Genomic DNA, 25,310 nt, shown 5'->3' on the forward strand with positions numbered 1-25,310 from the left:
GTGAGCCTTATAATCAAAACATGGTTGAAATAAATTCATAAATAGAGGAATTCTGATGCCTGTCCATGGGTTTTCTTTCCATTTCTCTCTATCTCCATCCTTCACTCTTTGATCTCTCCTCTTATATTTTTGTTTTTTTTTTTTTTTTTCCTCTTATATTTTTGGGCAGGGACTGAATATCAAGATTAAGGTTTAATACTAGCCCAATTTTATTGTTGATCTCTCAACCTGGAAAATATGGCTTTATAATGGAAGCCCTGACACAGGCAATGCTCTAATAAACTACAAGATGGACCAATAAACTACAGCAAGAGCCTATTATGAAGAACCATTACTACTCAGGGAACAGAGAAAAATTTATTGTGTTCTGAATCTTGCTGGAGATCTCTAGCATAATACAGGTGACTTTGGGCTGGGCTTCATGTTGAAGAGAAGCCATCTCATGCTTATCCCAGAGGGAAACTCGGATCCTGAAGGAGGGGACCCTTCCTGTAATATCCCATGTGTGCCACATGAAAGGGGGAAATGACTCATCTCTGAAGGAAACTGACCTTGAGATAGGACAGAAAAGGCCTATGGATCATTCTACTCTTGATTCTAAAGAGAACCCCTTGAGAGATGTCTAATATATAGTTTTGCAGCTTTCCTGGTGCCCTGGTGTTCTTCGACCTTTTCTTCATCCTGGAAGCTCCTTAGATGGATTCCTTTAGAAGTGGTGCACTGGCCACTCCTTTTTTGTCTCTCCTCCTTTTTTTATTAAGATCCACAGTACCATCTCACCTATAATATTCCAATCATTTGGCAATGGCAACTTACTGAGAATGGTCATTTGATGTTACCCACAGTAGAAAGATGAATTGTACTTGAACCTGCTGTTATCTCCCAGGCCCAAGTTGGGACCCTTGAACTTGTTCTTCTTCCAGGTATTGGTCAAGCATAGAGCCATTGCCATTTCCGGTATATGGCTCATGCTTTCCAGTGCTGAACTCCAGGTCTCACATTTCTAAGATGGGCTATCAGCAAGATTAGATGTAAACAATTTCAAGTTTAAGAGCACAATGCCTGGGTGACCACTTCCACCATTGTGAATCTCCTGTCTTCATCAGATGTAGTGGCTTTGACTCTGATTCATCTTAGGGATTTGCCTCTTGCTTTTTGTCCCAATGAGAATTTAATTTTTCATTTGCTTTCCTAGAACCAGACATTGATCATTTTCTCTGAATCATTCCCTGCTGTATGATTCAGTCTTGGTATCCAAATTCCTACCTTCTCTTGGCTTTACATCTACCTTTGCATTTCCGAATACTCCTGCCCCTGCCTCCAACACACAGTCAGACCAGTTCCACCTTAGCAAATGGCAACGTTTGGGATAGAGTGGAACTGCTGTTTACTAAAGGCTGAGCAAACTGTATCTCTATTAAAAGCAAGCTCACAGACCAAAAGTCTAACATCATTATAAAATAAAACTCAGTCAACTGTTTAAAGCATACTTACAAATTATATACTAAAAAAGAACAAAAAAAAATCAAGGAGTAGGAAGGCAACAATTGCGAGTCAATATGTGCTGTACAAAGATCTTTCTTTACAACTTTGTCATCTTTCAGCTTGTTGGTTGTTACAGTAAATAATTAGAGGTAGAGCAAGTCTGAGCCATTTTATGTGAATGCTGTTAAAGGAAATAAAGGTGAAAGGCAGACAAACATAATAAAAACTACTAAGAAACCATGAACAGAAATGACTAATAATAGAGCTTCTATTAAAATGCATTTTTTCCCTTCTTGAAACAGAAGTTCTGTTTGATAATTAACAGACCTACAAGGCCCATTACATTCTCAGACTCTAAAGGTATTAATCCCTCTGTTTCTTGCTGCAACATTTGTTCTTTCTGGGTCTTCTTCCCTTGAGAGTTTTGCTAACTTTATAATTGAGAAGTGAAGTAAAGACTGGGGTAGTCACCAAAGGTGACCCGCTGGGGCTGTGTGATGGGCGGGGGGCTTCTCATTTGCCTGTGGAATCTTCCTGCTTTATTTTACTTTATTTTATTTTAGGGACTTTTGTAACACTAAGATTCCATACCGAGGTATGGTTTAAAAAAAACAAAAGCACTCAGATGCAAAATATGTAGTTAACTCAAACATGTATTCTATGACTAGAGATAATCTTATAAAACAAATGGTTCCATTTAACCCAGGCCCTTTTTGTGTCTTGTCGATTGAAAGACATGGAGAGCAAACAATTTCTACAACTGAATCCAGTTCATAGCTCAGGAATTCTCAGGTTGTGGTGAATTGGACAATGAGACATCTCATCATCCCATTTCCTAAGGAGGTTTGGTTTTGAGAGGAGGCTTCCCTACTAAGATATCTTCTTGCCTTAACCTTAGGGTCCCAGGAAAGAGCCAAGTGTACTATGGGGACTTTTTCTAAGCTGTGAATAATGGGGTAAGGGAGAGGCGGACTTAGCTTTGAAGGCATCTTAGAAGAAAGCTATGTGTCAATCCATCTCAAAGGAGAAGGGATCTTGTCTAAAGGACATTCTGACTGTCAGTAGGCTGTTTATTTAGCTCCTGACAACATCTGGTGCTGTTCCGTGGCACATAGCTCCCATGAATACTCTAACCAATGTGCAAACCCTTTCATCTCAGGTAAACTCCTCTTCTGCAAACCCAAAATCAAGGAATAGATGTGGTAGAAAAACTATAGAACTTGTCTTTTTTATTCTAAAAACAGAAGTTTTTTTTTCAAGGTCTTATTTTAATAATAGGAGATTCATTTTAGTAATGAAGGACAGTTCCAGACCGAATACAGAGTGAAATGCTTTTCCTTTCAACTTCTGAATTATAGATTTCTTTAATATGGATCTTGCACATAGTAGGGCCTCAATACATTCTTGCTGCATGTTTTGTTTTGTTTTGTTTTTTCCTTAAACTCACTCTGGGAGTGAAAATAAGAAAAGAAAAAAGAGAAAAAATTTAGTGTTACATTTCCCTGCCTCTTTCTACTGTCCCAAACCTTCTGGAGTTGAGACTATGGGTTGGAAAATTCAAGAGGAAGACAGACCCTCATTCCTTATGTGATGGGATTAACAAAACAAGTGGTTGAGGGAGGAGAAAACTGTCTGCTACAGGAGAACAAGGTTTGATCTGTTCTGACAGAGTAGCAAGGAATAGCATTTTAATATAGACAGAGCTGTGGAAACTCCATAATGTAATTGAAGGTAGTCCTCGAGTGCCAAGAATTCAAACAGGGCCTAAGCTAGCTCTCTTGTGGGCTCACCCCTTGGAGATGTCCCCTACCATACTGGTCCATGGACAGCAGAGTACACTGCTGTGTGGCCTTCTCATGTCCTGCCTGCCAATGCCACAACACTTACTTACCGCTAGGGCTGGAGATTTATTCCTGACATCTGGCACAAGTCATCAAAATAATCTCACCCAAAGCTGGAAGGCAACAAGTGTGCCTTAAACTGTCCCTCAGGCACTGTCTGTGTGCTGGGTTCCCTGCACCCTCTGCTAGCCAGCCTTCTTAGAATGGAATCTAAATATTCTTACCTTTTGGCCCTGTGTGTGGCTTCTTTCTTTTTTTCTCTCTCCCTCCCTCTCTCTCCTTTCTCTCTTTCTCTTTCTTTCTTTCTTTCTTTCTTTCTTTCTTTCTTTCTTTTTCTTTCTTTCTTCTTTCTTTCTTTCTTTTTCTTTCTTTCTTTTTTTTCTTTCTTTCTTTCTTTCTTTCTTTCTTTCTTTCTTTCTTTCTTTCTTTCTTTCTTTTCTTTCTTCTTTCTTCTTTCTTTTTCTTTCCCTCTCTTCCTCTTCCTTCCTTCCCCACTCTTTCTCTTTCTTTCTTTTTTTCTTTCTTTCTTTCTTTCTTTCTTTCTTTCTTTCTTTCTTTCTTTCTTTCTTTCTTTCCTCTCTCTCTCCTTCCTTCCTTCCTTTCTTTCTTTCTTTCTTTCTTTCTTTCTTTCTTTCTTTCTTTCTTTCTTTCTCTCTTTCTTTCTTTCATCTTTCTTTCTCTTTCTTTTTCATTTTTTTCTTTCTCCAAAAGCCTGAACAAGAATTTGATTCTTTATATCAGGCAGAGTTGTTTTAATGGTCATTTCTGAGGTTTAGCTGATTCATAACCTCTGTAGTCACAAGGCTTGTCATTTTTCTTCCTGAAGAATCTAAGTGAACAGGCAGGAATCTGCCCACATCATGGGCTCCAGTCACCCCTCCTTTCATCTCACTCTGTCCCACACATGCCCTCATTGCTCTGCTACTCACCCACCAAGGCAGGCAGCAAGAGGTCGACATCAAAGCGCACTTACAGCCTGCGGCTCGCCTCTAATGCTGGCATTATAGAGGGAAATGGAGTGTGTGAGAGAGGGGCCAAGAGCGAAAGAGAGTGAGAGAGAAGTACCCCATTGCTTGAATAGCCTCTCACACAGAGAAAGCCTGAAGAATAGAACAAAACCTTCAATTCTCCCGCTCTTTGTAATAAGCCTGGGCAGAATGGGCATGTGTGGTGCATAGCTGAGTTTGAACTGCATTAGCACTCTTTCAGTTTACAAACAAGAGGCCTAATTTAGAAGAAAAATCTCCTATCTGATTATTTCTTTGTGTTCATCCATGTGGAAAAAATGTCTGTTCAGAGAAGGGGTGGGGTATTGAAGGTGGCTTATTAACTCTTCAGGCTGAATCATGATTGTGAAGGGCAATTGGGAGATGGTTATTCATCCTTAATTTCCAGACTAAAAAATAAATTAATTAAGGATTGCTAGTTTTGAGCACTATATAAAAATATTAAGCAGATCTTATTGTCACTCTGCCTAACCAGCTTCTTCACAAGCAATGCAACAAATACGTGTAGTATTTGATTAAATGCCTCCTTTCTCTTAATTGTTTTATGGCAATACAAGAGGATGCAATTAGGGTCATTGATAGAAAGCTCCAGAGAGTTTCTTGAAACCTTTCTGGGTTAGCAAAACCATCACAGGTGCCGATTCCCTGGGTCCTAACTGGCTGCAGGTTTTCCAGAGGTCATCAGCTCAAACGGGTTGGGAGAACACAATTGGCAACTTTATGAAAAAGACAGATGATAGTTAAGTTTTAGTGTCCACTAATGCCAAAAATCTCTACTGGGGAGACTTGTTGATTTCTCAATAATGAAGGAGGGAAAGCAGCGTAAGACAAAAAAGGATCAATTGCACGGTAGACAAAGAGTTGTTTATTCTTAAGATGGTATCTGGATCTTTCCCAAGTTAGGTAAAGTAGAACTATATTATGATAGAACATCTTTTCTTGCATTCTGAACATAAAGTATGTTTTAGAGAAAGATACCATCGATGAACACAGATACTGGTTTTAGAGTATGCTTGTGGGACCCCTGGGTGGCTCAGGGGTTGAGCGTCTGCCTTCGGCTCGGGCGTGATCCTGGGGTCAGGGATTCAGTCTCACATCTGGCTCCCCGCAGGGAGCCTGCTTCTCCCTCTGCTTATGTCTCTGCCTCTGTCTCTGTGTCTCTCATGAATAAATAAATAAATCTTTAAAGAAAGTTGACTACGCTTGTTCTTTCACTTTAGGCACTTGTTTGGATCACTCTCATACTGTCATCTTTTCCCTAAATTCTTAGAAGCTTTTCTGAAGTTCAGTACTCTACGGTCTTATGAATGTAATTAAAACACTGCACAAAGCCACAGCCTTAGGAAGACAGCAGGAGGATTTAACCATCTATAGCTGGAGGCAGCCTCTTGTCTGTCGGTAAAAATGAGAACTTGAATAGAGATGTCAAGTTTGGAGAGTATCACTGAAGATCTAAATCTGGGAGCCATATCATCAGTTCTCAACAGTTCAGTTGTGTTCTTTCTCAAAGGCAGGAGAAACGCAAAGGTATTTCACTTCACATGTGACCACTGATTGATTGGTAGTGGTTATTTTTTTCTTGCCTTATTCAGATGGCTAGATCACCCATATAATGTTGAATACAAATATGAGAATAGACATTCTTATCTTACTCCTGCCCTTAGGAAAATAACATTTAGTCCTTCACATAAGTATGGTATTAGCTATACGTTTTTGTAGATGCTCATCATCAGGTTGAGGAAGTTTGCTTCGATTCCAAGTTTGCTGAAAAATTTTAATCAGAAATGCATTTTGCTATATGCTTATTTTTACATGTATTGAAATGATCCTATAGTGTTTTTTTTTAATTTGTTAATATAGTGGCTTGCATTGATTGATCTTAGATTGTAAAACCAACATTGCTTTCCTTTAATAAACCCCACTAGGTCATGATGTGCTATCATTTGTATATATGTTTGGGTTTAATCTGCTAAAATGTCTAGAATTTTTGCTTCTTTATCTGAGAAGTATTTTTCTTTTCTTTATTTGTCAGAATCTGATCTGTAGGTAATACTGGCCTCATAAAATACATTGGGAAATATTATTTCCTCTTCACTGTTCTAGGAGAGCTTGTGAATAATTGATATTATCTCTTCCTTAAATGTTTGGTAATATTTACTCATGTAGTCATCTAGGACTGGAGTTTTTTTTTTTCCAGAAAAGTTTTAACCCTAAATTTAATTTTTCAACATATATAGGGCCATTCTGATTGCATATACCTTCTTAAATGAGCTTAAGTGTTTTTTTTTTCCTTCTTTTTCTTTCCTAATTTAATTCCAGGGGTGTCTGCGTGGCTCAGTTGATTAGGCATTCAATTATTGATTTTGGCTTATGTCATGATCTCAGGGTCGTGAGAGTAAGCCCTGCATTGGGCTCCATGCTAGGCATGGAGCTGATTGGGATTCTTTCTCTCTGTCTCTCACTGTCCTTCCCCTTCCCTGCTCACTCTTTCTCTCAATAATAATAAAATAATAATAATAATAATAATAATAATAATAATAATTGCAGCACAGTTAACATACAGTGTTATATTAGTTTCAGGTGTACAATATAGTGATTCAGCAGTTTCATATGTTATTAAAGTACTCATCATGATAAGTATACTCTTAATCCCTTTCAACTATTTCACCCACCTACCTCTCCTCTCATAACCATCTGTTTGTTCTCTATATTTAAGAGTCCATTTGGGGGTAGGTCTCTCCCTTTTTTTCCCTCCTTTGTGGTTTGTTTTGTTTCTGAAATTCCACATATGACTGAAAACATACGGCATTTGTCTTTCTCTGATTGACTTATTTTGCTTAGCATTATGCTCTAGCATTATCCATATCTTGTAAATGGCAAGATTTTATTCTTTTTTATGATTGGATAATATCTCATGGTATATATTTACCACTTCTTCTTTATCTATTTATCTATTAATGGATACTTGGGCTGCTTCCATAGTTTGACTATTGCAAATAATGCTGCTGTAAATATAAGAGTACATGTATCCCTTTGAATTAGTGTTTTCATATTCTTTGGGTCAATACCCAGTAGGGCAATTACTGGATCATAGGGTAGTTCTATTTTCAACATTTTGAGGAATGTCCATATTGTCTTTCATAATAGTTGTACCAGTTTGTATTCCCACCAACAGTGTATTAGGGTGCCTTTTTTCCACATCTCTGTAGTATTTGTTGCTCCTTGAGTTTTTGATTTTAACTGTTCTGCTGGGTGTGAGGTGATATCTCATTATGGTTTTGATTTTCATTTCCCTGGTGATGAATGATGTTGAGCATCATTTCATGCTTCTTGTCTTTCAATGACTTGACCAATTCCATCTATATTGTTGAACTTATTGACATAATGTTGTTCATAATATTTCCAAATTATCCCTGTAATATCTGTAGAATCTTAAATGATGTCACTCCTTTCATTCCTGGTATTCATCATTTATGTCCTCCTCTTTTTCTTTATTGATAAGGCTAGATAGAAATTTGTTGGTTTTATAGATATTTTCAAATAACCAGGTTTGGTTTCATTGATTTTCTATTATCAGTTTCATTGATTTCTACTTTTATTTTTATTATTTTCTTTCTTCTTCCTATAATTGTTATAGTTTGTTCTTATTTTCCTACTTTTTTTAAAAGGCGGAAGCTGAAATCATTAATTTGTTTCTTCTTTTTGTAATATGATGTTAATTGCTATTAATTTCCATGTAATTATTGCTTTAGAAGCATCTAGTAGATTTGGATGTTATGTTTTATTTTAATCCAGTTTAAAATATTTCCTACTTTTCCTTTTGATATTTTTTTATGTATATTATTCTATTAATCTTTGGGGATTATGCAAATATCTTTTTGTTAGTGATTTTTTTTTTTGTGGTCAGAGAATATACTTTATATGATTTGGTCCTTAAAATTTCATCTATACACAGAAAAAATAAAGTAAAATTTCATCCACAATTTTATCCATGTATTTTCCTTTTTAACGCCTAGAATATAGTATATCTTAGTAAACATTCTGTGTGTACTTGAAATGTTATTGGGTAGAGTTTCTGTGTCAGATCAAATATTTTGACGATGTTGTTCATTTTCTTTTTTGTTTTTTAAAGATTTTATTTATTTATTCTTGAGAGACACAGAGAGAGAGAAAGAGAGAGAGAGAGAGAGAGGCAGAGACACAGGCAGAGGGAGAAGCAGGCTCCATGCAGGGAGCCTGACTGTGACTGGGACTCGATCCCAGGTCTCCAGGATCAGGCCCTGGGCTGAACGTGGCACTAAACCACTGAGCCACCTGGGCTGCCCTGTTGTTCATTTTCTATAATCTTATTGATTTTCTAATTTTTTTTTATCACTTATTAAGGAAGGTTGAATAAATCTCCAGCTATCACTGGGATTTCGAATATTTCTCCTAGCAGTTCTGTCAGTTTTTGATTCTTGTATTTTGAAGTTCTGTGATTGTATACATAAACCTTTAGGATTTTTATATTTTATTTAGGAATTAACCCATTTATAGTCAGGAATGTCTCCCTCTATCCGTGGTAATATTTTTGCAATGAAGTCTATTTTATCTACTAAGAAAATAGCTACTCCAGCTTCCTTTTGACTACTTTTAGCAGAGTATATCTTTCCCCATTCTTTCTCTTTTAGTCTAATTTGGGTCTTTATATTTTATTTCCCGTTGGATCTTGCTGTTTTATCCTAAATGATAATTTCTAGTTTTTCATTGGCTCTTAGACTATTTATTTATATGATAAATTATTCATTTGATGGGATTTACACATATCATATTTTTATATATTTTTGTATGTTGCATTTATTTTATTATTGTTCCTATTCCCTCTTTTTCTGCATTCTTTGGGATTAACTTTTTATTTTTTATTTTTTAAATTTTAATTTTTGGGGAGATTAATTTTTTTTGTGATTTTCTCCATAATCATTTATTAGCTGTTATTTTTGAATTGCTTGTTAGTGTTTGCTTTAGAGTTTACCTTTAAATAATATCATACCAGTCAATATGTATCACACTAATCTTACTGTTATAATTCCACTTCCTCTTTGCCTCTGTTATTGTTTTGTATTTTGCTTCTACATATGTTACACACACTCCCAGCATTATTTTTTAAATAATTATCTCCTTTTTAAAAAAATAATTATCTTCTTTCTGTGTATAAGGTTTGACAGTACAATAAAACTTTTTATTTAAATAAAAGAGAAAAAGAATTCTTTTATATTTCCCTATGTAGTTGATATTTTTGATACTTTACATTAGTTTGTGTAGGTTCATATTTTGCTATGATATAATTTTTCTTCTTGAATAACTTTTAACATTTCTTGTAGCATAAATCTGCTGTTGCTGATTTTGCAGCTTTGTATGTCTCAAAAAATATTTTGTTTTCATTTATGAAAAATATTTTGCTGGTTATATAATTCTAGTTTGACCTTTTCCCCCCCTCCACATTGAAAAATATTTCTTCACAGTATTCTGGCTTGTGTTTTGACAAATGTTTGTTTCTCTGTAAGTAACATGTCTTTTAACCTCTAACTTCTCTTAAGATTTTCTTTTTATTGTTTCATAAAGAAATTTGACCATACTGTATTTTGGTATGATTTTTGTTTTATTTCTTGTGCTTGGATTTCTTTGAACTTAGATCTATGGGTTCATCATTTTCATCAAATTTGGAAAATTTTTAGCCATTATTGCTTTAAATAATCTTTCTATCCCATCTTTCTTCCATTCTCTCAGGGTTTGCAATTACATGCATACTGAATCAAAACTGTTTAAAGTTATTCTATACCTCACGAAAGTTGTGCACTGTATTCAGCCTTTTTACTTTTGTGTTTCATCTTGGATTATTTTATGACATCAAGTTCACTTACCTTTTCTCTTTCAGTATGTAATCTGCTGTTAGCCAAATCCATTGTACTCATAATCTTCATACAGTTTTTTCACTTTTAGAAGTTCAAATGTTTCATTTCTTTTTTTATATTTCTATATCTTTTTTTTAGTATGATTATTTTTTCCTTTAACTTCTTGAATATATGGAGTACAGTTATAATAACTTTTAATCTGTCCTTGTCTACTGATTCTAGAGTCACTGTCATTTCTGGGTTTGTCTATGGATTTCTTTTTCTCCTCATCTGGGTCATATTTTCCTATCTCTTTGTATATCTGCTAATTTTTTACTGAATGCCAGATTCTGTGAATTTTCCTTATTCAGTTCTATATGTTTTTGTATTTCTATTAATATCTTTGAATTTTGTAGGGGAAACAATTCATTCAACTTACTTGGGAGTGTCTCAGTTTTAAAATTAAACATTCTACACCCCAGGAACCTTCCTATTCAGAGAAAACTGAGATCAGTCTAGTCTAGATGAAAAACCTGAAAAATTTGATGCTTTTGCTGTTAAGATTTCTTAAGTGGATACAGAGTACCATTATTATAGGGCTGAGTTGCCCCATCACTGAGGAAATACTCTTCTGAGTTGTCTACCTGATTCCCTTTGGATTATGAAGTTTTTCATACTGGCAGTGAGGGGAAGAAATGTGTAAGCTCCAGGGTTTGTTCTTTTTGCTAATTTCAGGGAGTTCTTTTCCTGATCTTTGTTTCTTTCCTCGCACACATGTGCTCAAAAGTACCTTGTTGAAGACTTAAGAGTGACCCTCTGCTGATCTCTGGAGTTTTGTCTATGCAGCTCTTTCTTTTCTGGTACTCTGCCTGTGAACTCTAGCCGCCTTGATCTCCCTCGAATTTAGGTGTCATCTGCTTATCTCAGGGAGGCAGTTAGGCTCTAACTGGGCTCACTTTCTGGAATTGCAGCCTGGAAGGGTTCTCTGCATTGTAAACTGGGGAAATCATATGACTCACTTCATTTGTTTCTTCTCTCTCAGAGATCGCTGACTAGCATGGTGTTTTGGGAAAAAACTGATATTAGTGTCAGAATACCTGGATTGAAATCTCACATTCCCTTCATGTGACCCGAGATTGTTAACTAATGCATTAACACTCCGAGCTTCTGATTCTTCATCTGTAGAATAAAGATAGTAAGAAAGCCCAAGGGAAAAATCCGTATTTTTAAATTCTTCATAAAGTGTAAAGCTTTATGCAAATATAAATTAGTTCAAGATGCCTGGGTGGCGTAGCGGTTAAGCGTCTGCCCTCAGCTCAGGGCATGATTCTGGAATCTGGGATCGAGTTCCGCTTTGGGCTCCGGTGGGGAGCCTGCTTCTCCCTCTGCCTATTTCTCTTCCTCTCTCTCTCATGAATTAATAAATAAATCTTTAAAAAACGCAAATGTAAATTGGTTCAATGATTATTTAGTCTTTCAATAAAAATAAAATTAAAGAATCCTTTATTCTTATATGAAAAGTTAGATGGTACAATCAAACATATTGGTATACAGCTTCAGCTTCACCATTTGCAAGATATTTATTTTGTCAGAAATTTCTTTTTGACCACTGTAGTAATCTATGGTGTAGTCCATGACATTGAAGTTGGTACATGTAGGAGTTTAAATGATTTTTTCATGATTACAGAGTTGGTATTTGGCAGTAATGGGATTCTCCACTGTAATACATGAGCTTACTTAATACTTTATAGTAATGACAGAACAAAATGTGAAAGGAGAAAACTTGGACATCTAATGACTAATCTAAGACATCTAATAACAGCTAATGTTATTCTTTTCCACATGTATCTGTAGAGATGATTCTGTAAATACATAAAGAATAAGGAAATTCAAGGAGCCGTGTTTATTTCATTGAAGCTTCTAAATCTGTAAATTATCCAGCTGTACATGTGAGATTTAATATATGTGCACTTGGTGATTCTTTGAATAATTGCATTTTTCAAATGACAATTTTAGGTAGACATTGTGGATTTCTTATTTAGCAGCCATTCTCACCTTTTATATATATAAAAATTATATAAAAATATATAATATTTATAAAACATAAAAATAATACAAATTGTATATAAATATAAATATTTATTTATTTTTGGTGGTTGAAATTTTGTTTAGATGCTGATCTATCTTCCCTTCCCCCAACTCAGTTGTAGATCCCAATTAGAGTAAATCAATAAAGACCATATATTTATAAAATTAATCCCTGTTGAGGCATGTAGCTATAAATCAATATTTTGCACCATTGATGTAAGCATTTTACTGTGTGTGTATATTAAAATACTTCAACCTGTTTTCTTGTAAATATTATAGTGGTTGTTATTATGATTTTTAAAATATTATTGCTTTAATGGTTATATATTAATGGTTATTATTATTAATATTATTGCTGTTATGATAGTAATGTCATCAACATTCTTACACATACATATCCCTTGGAATTATAAATTTTCTTTCTATCTTTCATTCTTTATTTTTATTTTTTCTTTCTTTAAATAAACAACTTTTGGCTTATTTATCCTCTCTGCCATATTTTAATTTTCTCTTTTGTTATTTTTTCTATTTCTATTTTTTCCCTTTTTTAAAATAAGAGTTTGTCATATTTATCTAAAATGTGATTTGTTTTAAGCAAAGTCAAACCTACGAATACAAAGAACACAGGGCACCTGTATGGCTCAGTCAGTTAAGCTTCTGCCTTTGTCTCAGGTTGTGATCCCAAGGTCCTGGGATCAAGCCTCACACTGAATTCTCTACTCAGCAGAGTCTGCTTCTTTCTCTGCCCCTCCTCCTGCTCATGCTTTCTCTCTTTAAATAAATAAATAAATAAATAAATAAATAAATAAATAAATAAACAAATAAATAAATAACTTAAAAAATAAATACAGGAAACAAACTGGTGGTTGTTGGTGGTGGGGTGGGGAGATGAGAAAAATGGGTAAGAGGAATGAGAGATACAGGCTTCCAGTTATGGAATGAATAAGTCATGGGAATAAAAGCACAGCACAAGGAATATAATTAATAATATTGTAGTTGTGATGTATTGGGACAGTTGGTAGCTACACTTGTGATGAACATAGCATAATGTACAGACTTGTTGAATCACTATGCTGTATACCGGAAACTAATGTAACATCATGTGTCAACTACACTCAAAGAAAACTGATTTTTTGTTTTAGAGCGAGAGTGACAGAGAGAGAGAGAGGGAAAGCATGATGGGGGAGGGGCAGAGGGAGGGGGAGAGACAGAATCTTAAGCAGGCTCCACATTCAGGGCAGAGCCTGAAGTGGGACTCAATTTCATGAACCTGAGATCATGACCTGAGCCAAAGTTAAGAGTCAGACACTTAACCAACTGAGATACCCAGGTGCTCCCAAAGAATTGATTTATTTTAAATATTTGTATGTTGTCTTCTTAATATGAACAGGACTTTCATGAACATTTGAGTTTCAGTACTTAACTGGCACTTAATAATACTGTTTCCTTCTTTCTTATGTTTTTTTTTTTTTTTTTTTTTACTGAGGTATAATTGACATATATATTAGTTTCAAGTGTACAACATAAAGATTTGACATTTTCATGTTTTGGAATGATCAAAATAAGTCTAGTTAACACCCATCCCCATTCATAGTTACAAAACTCCTTTTTCTTGGGATGGGAACTTTTAAATCTATTATTTTAGTAACTTTCAAATATGCAATACCATATTATTAACTATAGTTGCCATTCTGCACATTATAGCCTCATGACTTGCTTATTTTATAATTGGAAGCTTGCACATTTTGGTTCCCTTTACCCATTTTGCCTATCTTCACATGCTGCCTCTGATAACCACCAGTTTATTCTCTGGCTCATTTTTTTAAAAGCTTTTATTTATTTATTTTGAGAGAGAGAGAGAGAGAGAGAGAGCGCAGGGGGAGAGGCAGAGGGAGAGGGAGAGAAAGAACCTCAAGCAGAGTCCATGCTGAGCATGGAGCCCAATGTGGGGCTTGATCTCAAAACACTGAGATCATGACCTGAGCCAAAATCAAGAGTCAGTCACTTTAGTGACTGAAGCACCTAGGCACCTCTATTAGCTCAGTTTTTGTGCTTTTGCTTTGTTTTGTTTTTCTTTAGAGTACACATATAAGTGGAATCACACAATATTTGTCTTTATTAGTCTGACTTATTTCACTTATTTCACTTAATGCCCTTCATATTCTCACAAATGGCAAGTTTCTTTTTTTTTAATGGAGGAATAGTATTCCATTGCATATATATATGCCACATGTTCTACATCCATTCATCCACTGAGAAACACTTAGATTGTTTCCATATTTTGGTTTTTATAAATAATGCTTCTGTGAACATGGTAGTGCAGATGCTTTTTCAACTTAATATTTTTGTTTCTTTTTTTTAAGATTTTATTTATTTATTCATGAAAGAAACAGAGAGAGAGAGAGAGAGTCAAAGACACAGGCAGAGAGAGAAGCAGGCTCCCCACATGGAGCCCATTGTGGGATTCAATCCCAGGACCCTGGGATCACAACCTGAGCCAAAGGCAGATGCTCAATCACCAGACCTTCCAGTGTTTTTGTTTGTATCTCCATTTCTATTCAAGAAAGTGCTGAAGAGGTTATCCATGGCAGTAAAAAAACATATAAAAGAAGAAAAAATAGACATGGTCATCTATCACATGGGCATTGACCATTTTAATTTTATCTTCATATGTTTAATTTTACAAATAACTTATAGAATTAAGTAAAGAAGGATAGTTAAAAACAAGTGTATTAGAAATTTTAGTAAGAATTTAAACATGGAAAACTGAAAATATTATTCCAGATTTTCCTGGTTTTGAAAATACATTTATAAAGATAAATATGCTCCAAAGAAACAATGTTTTCAAATGCAACTATTCATCACAGTAAATATTCATCTAGCTTGAAAATATTGATTTATTTATTATTACTTCAGTTTCTTCTTGCATGTGCATTCTCAAAATCAATACTTTTGAAAAATTGGAAGGCTCATCCTTTTGTTAAAGAGGATTGCCTATCTTCTTTGGATCATAATTGCAAAACATTTTATTTTTTCAGAATTATAAACACCAATTAGAATAATCTATTCAATAAGCTTAAAAAATTTCGATATCATTTATTTACTTCTAATCATCTCTATACCTGCCTTCAGCATGTCTCCATGTGTAAACTATATTTTAGAGGCAAAGTGAGAGATATTTGGTACAAGGATCACTGGCAAAGCTGTGAGTGTCAGACAAACAGCATATATTTGAGAAGGGAGCAGAAAGGGGGTATAATAATAGAGTATCTCACAGATTTTCTTTCTAATTTATATTTTATTTTATTTTTAAAGATTTTATTTATTTATTTATGAGAGACATAGAGAGAGAGGCAGAGACACAGGCTGGGGGAGAAGCAGGCTCCCTGCAGGGAGCCTGATGCTAGACTTGATTGCAGGACCCTGGAATCACAATCTGAGCTGAAGGCAGACACTCCGTCACTGAGCCACCCAGGTGCCCCTCTAATTTATATTTTAAATGATTTATGACAAGTCTATCATGCTTCATAAAAAGGGAAAATTGTTCTGAATTTTAAACTTATTTTCTGCAAGATAGAGCTCATTTTAATACTATGGAAATTAATATTTATCATTCTTTCATTGTGTATATTTAGGTACTTATTTGGTCATCTCAATTATTACTTAAGATTTGACTTCTCATAAGTCAATAAACTTTGTAAGGAAGAAATATCTCATTGTGTTTTCATTTAAGGTGATTTTGATATAAAGATGATTCACTGAAGTCTGCTCTGATAGAGAAGTTTATGACAAGGGATGATGGTAGAATCTAGAATTAAGTTATAAAAGCGTAACAGCTAATCCTCACCCTTTTTCAGCTATCACTGTGATAGTGCTGTGTAACAAACAGTCACAGGGTGTGTCAATTAAAACAACAAACTCTTATTTCTCACTCACAGGCCTAATGGGCAATGGGCAGCTGTAACCGTGCTGGGTCAGTCTGGGCTCCAGGCAACCAGAAGATTCAAGTATGTTCCCTTCATGGATCTCCTTCTCAGGTCCAGTTCTCAAGGTGATTTCTGCAGCATAAGTGTTCAAGGAGTTAACATAAGCATGTCTATGGCTTCTGCTACCATATATTTGCTAATATTCCATTGGCCAAAGTGATTCCCAAAGCTCACTATCGGGTGGGAAAGTAGATACCATCCAAAGTGGGAAGACACTGAAAGTTATGTGGCAAAGTGTGTGACTATATTTTTATTATTCTTCACAGTATTGGAACACATAATCCAATCTACCATGGCTTTCATGGAAGGTGTTGTGGGATTCAAGACTATTCTGAGACTCTTCATGAAGGATTTTGTAGCCTTAATTTGAGGGAGTTACCTAATTCTTTTAACCTATATTCTTTCCCTCTTCATTATCCCCTTGATAAACCAGGGTCATTGAGACTCTGGGCAGTGACATGATCTCATTTCTCACCTATTTTTCTAAAACTCCAAATAATCCAAAATGGCCATGTGACAATATCAGCTTTCAATTTAGAGAAGTTATTATTGGCTATCATGAGGGAAACATCTCACTCTTAGTTTTAAAACTTTTAGATATGCAGAGCTAGAGTCTTTTATTAGAAAAGCCAACATACTCTTCTATTTTAACTTTGAGGGAATCCTTCCTATATACTGGTTATTTACTTGGATCATATGCTATAACATTAGGACAATCTTGTAGGATTCATTCATTCATTCATTCATCTTGGATTTGTCTTGGATCAATAGCCAAGTATCAGCAAGGCACTGTGATAATTTAATAGGTCAATTGCTTATGGATGATAAGGATATCATGTGACCACTTTAATTTTAATTAGCAGCTGCAGTTAAAAGTGAGAATATTTTTAACATGCTTAAAAAACTCTTAGTTTCCTTCAATAATGCACTTAACACTTCCAAATTAGTTGATTCATTGGAATCTGCTTGAGGCCTAGCCCAGGTATTGGTTGTGTGGATTTATATCACTTAATCTTTTGACGGAATTCTATTCTTTTATTTGCAAAATGGAAACAAAGAAGTCTAGTTGGCTTTTGTAGATCACACACATATTCATCTACCAAAATTCAATTAAAAGTCCAGAAAGAAGTTTTCTAAAAAGTAAAACAAGAGAATGGAAGAGATCAACTGGAAAATCAAGAAATTTTGTTGCTTTTCATTAAACATTTTTAACAAAATTATGCATATTTCAGGTGTCCTACATGATGTTTTGATATACATATATAGAGTTAACTAATTACCACAGTCAAGCTAATTAATATATCCACTTCCTCACATAGTTATCGTTAAGGTTTTTTAAATTTTTTATTAATTTTTTTCTTTTTTTGTGGCGATACCACCTGAAATCTACTCTTACAGAAACTTAAGATGGCAAATGAGTGAATGAGCAGAAACTGCTTCATAAAATTGGTGGAAAAATGAAAGCCAAATGGCTTTCTAACCAATGCAAACCTTTGTAAAAGGCCAGAAAGTCTCAGGAACCGAAGGACCTGAAAATTTTAACAGATGAGATGGATGAGTAAATGAGAAACAAGAGGAATGGTTAAAAGTCTATGTGAGGAATAGCTGTCTCTTCAACTGCTCTCCTTGCTCCTGATCTTCCTTCTTGACTGAGATCTTCGAAAAAAACACATCAACCTGTCCTTATAGCGTTCCAGCTTGCTTGTGATCTTCCCTTCTCTACAAACTTTGAACTCACTCAGCCAGCTTCAAGTAATTGCATAAGCCAGTTCCTTGGATTAATCTCTTTATATATGCATATATGGATATAGATAGCTTTGCCTATATCCATCTATATTCCTATCTTTATATCTCCTACTGGCTCTGCTTCTTTGGTTGAGCTATGACTTATACATAATGCTTTTAGCTTAACTTCCAGAATGCCAAATGGAATAACTGGTACTACCACTTGGGAGAAGAAGGGTGTCCCCGACAGTCATTCTCCCCAAAACTAAAACTATAGAAGAGCAGAAGATGTTCTGGGTGTCCAGCCAGCTGCCATTTCTCATCCTAACCTGGCCTGTCACCATGGTTCTTTGGCTAACATGGGTTTACTCTTCTTGTCTGTATCAGCCAGGAAAATAGGAGCATAAATATTTAACCTTCAAAAAAGGGACTCGTTTACTGGAACTCTGAATGTTTGAATGAGGGTTATAAATCTTTCTGAGGTATTTCAATATGCATAAAAGAATGAAACCGCATGAATGACAGAGCTGACTTTAACCTTTGATTGTTTAAAAGCATGGTCTTTTTTCCCTCTCTCTTAAAAAAGAGGCCTTCTGAACATACACTCCATTGTCAGACATACATGATGAATTTTATCTTTTAAAGTGGCCCCTGTTTCTTCCTTTTTTTCCTCTGTACACTGAAATTTATATCGAGTCTGTCATGAAGCTGAAAGGAAATTATATTTTACAGCTGCCTATAGGTTTTGTTATGCTGGAAGAGAATCATTTTACTTTCCTCACAATAGATTGAAAGGCAAATTCTTGTTCTTTGGCTGTCTGTCAATAAGAAGAGGGCAGAGGGGGGAACTTCAGGACAAAGACAGGCGACAGAATCTTGTAGACGGAAGTCCATTGTGCTACTTATGTGTTCTTTTGGAGGGTTTATATTTAATTAAAAGAATCTGTTAATCAGCAAAGAGGAATAGAATTTCTTCTCTATGTACAATGCCATCTTAGATGCTAAGACCAAATTTAATCTAAGTAGATGTAGAGATTGTGCAAAAATGCTTATAAGACTCAAACTTTGGAGTGAACAATAGAGCTGAAGTGACAGGATAGGTTCAGGGCCTGGGGGTCTCTTCTGTATAGCTCGTTTTATGTGGTATATTATTTAACCATTATAATCTTGTTACTATACTTATCCCACACAGGAGACTATTGAAATTCAGTTTTAAGTTTCCCAAAGTCATTCATCTGGGAAATGGAAAGAACCTTATGATGCTAGACTTAAGTTCTTTCCATCTCTTGGCTTTCACATGGATTTATTTACACAGACCTTTACTGAATACCTAGTAAATTAGTTGCTATGCCTGCCTCAGGATATTTAGAGTATTTTATTAAAAGAGATATTTTTAGTATCATCTTATCAAATACCTAATTTATTGTACAGGCATATTTTGTTTTATTGCCCTTTGCCGTATTGTACTTGGCAGACATTGTATTATTTTTTTAGAGATTTATTTATTTATTTGAGAAAGAGAGAGAGAGCATGAGCAGGAAGAGCAGAGGGAGAGAGAGAGAGAATCTCAAGCAGAGTTCGTATTGTGCATTGAGCCCAATGTGAGGGTTGATCTTGCAACTCTGAGATCATTACCTGATCCAAAATCAAGACTCGGATGCTTAACTGATTATGCCTTCAAGGGACCCCAACACTGTATTATTAATTTTTTTAACAGACTGAAGTTTTGTGGCAACCATGTGGGGAGCAAATCTATCAGTGTACTAACATTTACTGGCTTCATGTGTCTGGGCCACATTTTGATAATTCTCAGATTATTTCAAACCTTTTCATCATTATTATATTTGTTATGGTGATCTGTAATCAGTGATCTTTGATGTTTGGGGTGCCAAACTTAACTGGTAAATGTGTGCATGTTCTTATTGCTCCACCAAATCAGCTGTTTCCCTGTCTCTCTCCCTTTCCTTGGGCCTCTCCATTCCCTGATATGCAACAATATTGAAATTAGGCCAGTCAATAGCCCTACTTGGCCTCTAAATATCAAGTGAAAGGAAGAGCCATATATCTTTCACTTTTTTCCTTTTTATGAATTTTTTCTTTTTTTAAAGTTCAATTAGCCAATGTATAGTACATCATTAGTTTCAGATGTAGTATTCAATAATTTATCAGTTGCATATAACACCTAGTGCTCAACATCAAGACAATATGGTACTTGTACAAAAACAGATCAATGGAATAAAATAGAGAACCCAGAAATGGACCCTCAATTCTATGATCAACTAATCTTTGGCAAGGCAGGAAAGAATATCCAATGGAATATCCACCTCTTTAACAAGTGGTGTTGGGAAAATTGGACTGCCACATGGAGAAGAATGAAACTGGACCATTCTCTTACACCATACACAAAGATAAACTCAAAATGGATGAAAGACCTAAATGTAAGACTGGAATCCTTCAAATCCTAGAGGAGAACAACACAGGCACCAACCTCTTCAACCTCAGCAGCAGCAGCAACTTCTTGCTAGACATATCTCTAAAAGCAAGGGAAACAAAGGCAGAAATGAACTATTAGGATTTCATCAAGATAAAAAGCTTCTGTACAGCAAAGGAAACAGCCAATAAAACTAAAAGGCAACCTATGGAATGGGGGGAAGATATTTGTTAATGACATATCAGATAAAGGGCTAGTATCTAAGATATATAAAGAACATATCAAACTCAACACCCCAAGATCAAATAATCCAGTCAAGAAATGGGCAGAAGACAAGAACAGACATTTCTCCAAAGAAGACACACAAATGCTCTGTATTACCTGTAGTCAGGGAAATATAAATCAAAACCAAAATGAGATAATACCTTATACCAGTCAGAATGGCTAGAATTAACAAGATGGGAAACAACAAGTGTTGGTGAGGCTATGGAGAAAGGGGATCCCTCTTACAGTGTTGGTGAGAATGCAAAGTGGTGCAACCATTCTGAAAAACAGTATGGAGGTTCCTCAAGAAGTTAAAAATAGAGCTACCCTATGACCCAGCAATTTCAGTACTGGGTATTTTCCACAAAGATACAAATTTAGTGATCTGAAGGGTCACCTGCACCCCAACGTTCATAGCAGCAATGTCCATAATAGCCAAACTGTGGAAGAAGCTGTGATGTCCATTGACAGATGAATGGATAAAAAAAAATGTGAGATATTTTATATATATATATATATATATATATATATATATATAATCAGAAAGGATGGATATTTACCATTTACATTGACATAGGTGGAACTGGATGGTATTATGCTGTGTGAAATAAGTCAATCAGAGAAAGACAATTATCATACGGTTTCACTCATATGTGGAATATAAGAAAAAGTGCAGAAGGTCACAGGGGAAGGGAGGGAAAGCTGAATGGGAAGAAATCAGAAAGGGAGAAAAACCATGAGAGATTCTTAACTCTGGGAAACAAACTGAGGGTTGCTAAGGGGAGGACAGTAGGGGATGGGGTAATTGGATGATGGGCATTAAGGTGTCTTTCACTTTAAATCACTTTAAAAGCTAGAAATGATTGAGCTTAGTGAGCAAGGCAATCAAAAGGTAAGATAAGCTGAGAACTAGGCCTCTTGTGACAAATAGGCAAGCTGTGAATGCAAAGGAAAAGTTCTTAAAGGAAATTAAAAGTGCTGCTCCAGTGAATGTATGAATGATCAGAAGGCAAAACAGCCTTATTGCTGATGTGGAGAATGTTTCAGAGGTCTTCAGATAGAATACCACATCAGCCAAAGCCTAGTCCAGAGCCAGACTCTAACTCTTTTCAATTCTGTGAAGGCTGAGAGAGGTGGGGAGGTTGCAGAAGGAAAGCTCGAGGCTCCAGAGGTGGGTTCATGAGTTTGAAGGAAAGAAGCTGTCTCTATAACATCAAAGTGCAAGGTGAAGCAGCATGTGCTGGTGTAGAAGCTGCAGAAACATGGAGGCAAGACCCTCCACCAGCAAAAAGATTATGACTTGCTAAAAGCTCAGACTGTGGTCAGCAGATTTTAGCAATAAAATAGTTTTTAAAGGATTTTATTTATTTATTTGAGAGAGAGAGAGAAAGAGAGCATGAGCAGGGGATAGGCCAGAGGGACACTTCTCTCTGAGCCCAGAGCCCAATGTGGAGCTCCATCCAAGGACCCTGAGGTCACTACCTAAGCAGAAGGCAGATGCTTAACCAACTGAGTCAGGTGCTCAGCAATAAAGTATTTTTAATTAAGATATGTATGTTGTTTTTTCGATAATGCTTTGTACACTTAATAGACTATAGTATAGTATTATCATAACTTTAATATGCTCTGGGAACTTACTTGGCTGATTTTATTGCAACATTGGACATTCACTTTATTGCCATGGTCTGGAGGTGAACCTGCAATATCTCTGAGGCTTGCTTCTATTATATTTATTGATGGCTAGACTTAACTTCATATTAAATTTGTACAAGCCCTGATTTAAAAGACAGTTTTCCATCAGGGAAACACCTATTTATTTGCTGCTAAAATTTTAGGTTTTGACTTATTCTCCTTCACCTCATCTTTCCTTAATATTTCTCATCTGTACACACAGTGCCATGTGCACCCGGGTGCTCAAAACAACATTCCAGGTGCCATCCCTGAGTCTTCCCTTTCCCTAGTCCCCCATATATGATGCACTCCCAAATTTATTCTGCACTGTCAATACCTGTCAGCTTCTTGCCACCTCCTCTCTACTGCTTCTGCCTTCGTCCTCTTGGATTCTATGGCGATACCCTTCCTGCCACTACTTTTGCCCTAACCAATCCACCTTTCTCATAGAACCTATGAGAATTTTTTTTTTCAAATGTAAATGATCCCCTGGTCTGAACTCTCCCAGGTTTCTCATTTTTCTTGGAATAATCTCCATACTCTGCCATGGGCACAGGGTCTTCATGGTCTAGCCTTTTCTGATCTCTGCCCACACCCCATGTCCCTTGCCCCTTGCCCCTTCTCAAGAGGCTCTAAATTTGGTTCTCCTTCCTGTTCTGTGGCCATGAGAGAGCCTTTCCTTCACCTGGACCTTCACACTTGATTCCCTCTTTTGGGAATGCCCTTCCCTCCTCAGCTCTGCTGAACTGACTGGCTTCTTCTTATTCTGCAAGTCCTCATTCAGATGCACCTGTTCAAGGAGACCTGCATCTCCTACTCCATGACCACCTCCCATTACTCTATGTCACAACTTGTGTTAGCAGCACTGAGGACATCTGTAATTAACTTGATCACCTGGTTATCACACAAGGCTCCTGTCTGCTTCCCACATATTTCTGGCATGAAGAATAGTGCTTGGCACCACGGAGTTACAGAATAAGTATCTGCTGAATGGATAGAGTTAGTTGCTGAGTAGATTGTTCTGAATGTTGAAATTGAGGAGAATAAGGAACCCATGAGCTCATAGGAATTTGCACCTATTTTTGCCAGTTACTCCTTTGTGATTCACTGTGCAGGCTTTGGGCCAGCAGAATCGAGACTGGCTTCTGCTCAAACAGAAAACAGAAGTGTCTTTGCAGTGCTCTGTCTCTAAGTCAGTGTGTGTCCATAGGCCCCTGTGGTCCTACAGTTGATGCTTGGTGTCTGGTCTACATCAGTCTGGGGAGAGGGTCTGGGATACAGGCTTGAAGGGCAGTCTTCCTTTAGGGGAAAGGAATAGATAAGATGGTGAATGTGGGGACCAGGATGCTTGGAGGAAAATAGTAGTACCTACCTCACAGTGCTATTTGGAAGATTTAATGAGTTTACATTTATAACTTCATATTGCCTGGGGTGAAGTACCTGCTAAATAAATAGCAAATAATAATAATAATAATAATAATAATAATAATAATAAATTAAAAAAAATAATCCGTGGGTAGCCTGGGTGGCTCAGCGGTTTAGCGTTGCCTTCAGCCCAGGGCCTGATCCTGGAGACCGGGATCGAGTCCCGCGTCGGGCTCCCTGCATGGAGCCTGCTTCTCCCTCTGCCTGTGTCTCTGCCTCTCTCTCTCTCTCTCTCTCTCTCTCTCTCTCTGTGTATTCTCAGGAATAAATAAATAAAATCTTAAAAAAAAATACTCCCTTCCTTCCAGAAGCTGATAGGTTTTTGATTGCTTATCCTTGCCTTGGTTTTAAGCTTCATCAAAAACCGTCATGACTATGTTCTTGCTCACTCTTCTTGCTCAGTCCCCAGAATGTCTGTGGCCCCCAGGTCTTAAATTGGCTTGGCTTCTGGTCTGCTGATGGTCCTCTCCACTTTTCCTTTTGCTTTCTCTCTCACACTTATTAAATTTACCTATTGACCTAATAAAGTATATATCTCTTCAGATCAGAAACTAAAATTACTTGTCCCATTTCTATAACACATGGCACAGTGCCTCACTCATGATGGATGTGTAGTGGATGAACAAATAAATAATGATGCAGTCTCTCTAAGCTCAATCTGACCTCTGGGCTCTGAGTCTACTACCTGTACGGATTCACCTCCTTAAGTGTCTTTTAATCTTTTAAGACTTTCCTTAGCACTTCTGGCCTCTTTGTTCCATGTCACCACTGCTTCAACTGCACACAGTACTTTTTTTTTTTTTTTTTGAGAGAGAGACAGACACAGAGAGAGACAGAGAGACAGAGAGAGAGAGGAAGAGAGAGTGTATGTTCCTGAGCGAGAGGGCAGGTCGGGAGGGGGAGGGAGAGAGGGAGAGAGAGAATCTTAAGGAGGCTCCATGCCCAGCACAGAGCCTTGGGTAGGGCTCAATCCCAGGACCCTGAGATCATGACCTGAGCCAAACTCCAGAGTTAGTCACTTAACAGACTGAGCCACCCAGGTGCCGCCATACAGTTCTTTATTTTAGCATCTTACAGTCCTTCCTTAAAGCTTAGTTAAACTTTGTTTGAATTTATTTTTTCCTTCTTACAAGGAAACCTCTATCAGCTGAAATGGTGCCATCTGACTCCAACTTTCTTCTGGAATTCTTTGTCGTCCCTCAGTGAACTTAACTGTCATTTTGGTTTCTGAAAGCAGAAACACAATATTTGAAAAGTCTCGCTTTTTAATCAGTTGAGTTAACATGAAAGTTTGACCTCTAAACCAAACCTTTAAACACTCAACTTGGCAATTTATTACTTCTGTAGTTATTGCTATTAGACCAGCCCTAGGAACAAGGAACTCATCTAAAACACATTGTTCTCCTGCTGTTGCTATTAAGACAGGAGCAAACTTACATGACATCAAGCAACTGGTCATTTGGGCAGACAGCAAAGCGGGGCAACCTGGAGTCACCATCAACCCTTCACAATGTGGC

Source organism: Canis aureus, chromosome 2, assembly GCF_053574225.1.
Source record: "Canis aureus isolate CA01 chromosome 2, VMU_Caureus_v.1.0, whole genome shotgun sequence".
Lineage (NCBI taxonomy): Eukaryota > Metazoa > Chordata > Mammalia > Carnivora > Canidae > Canis > Canis aureus.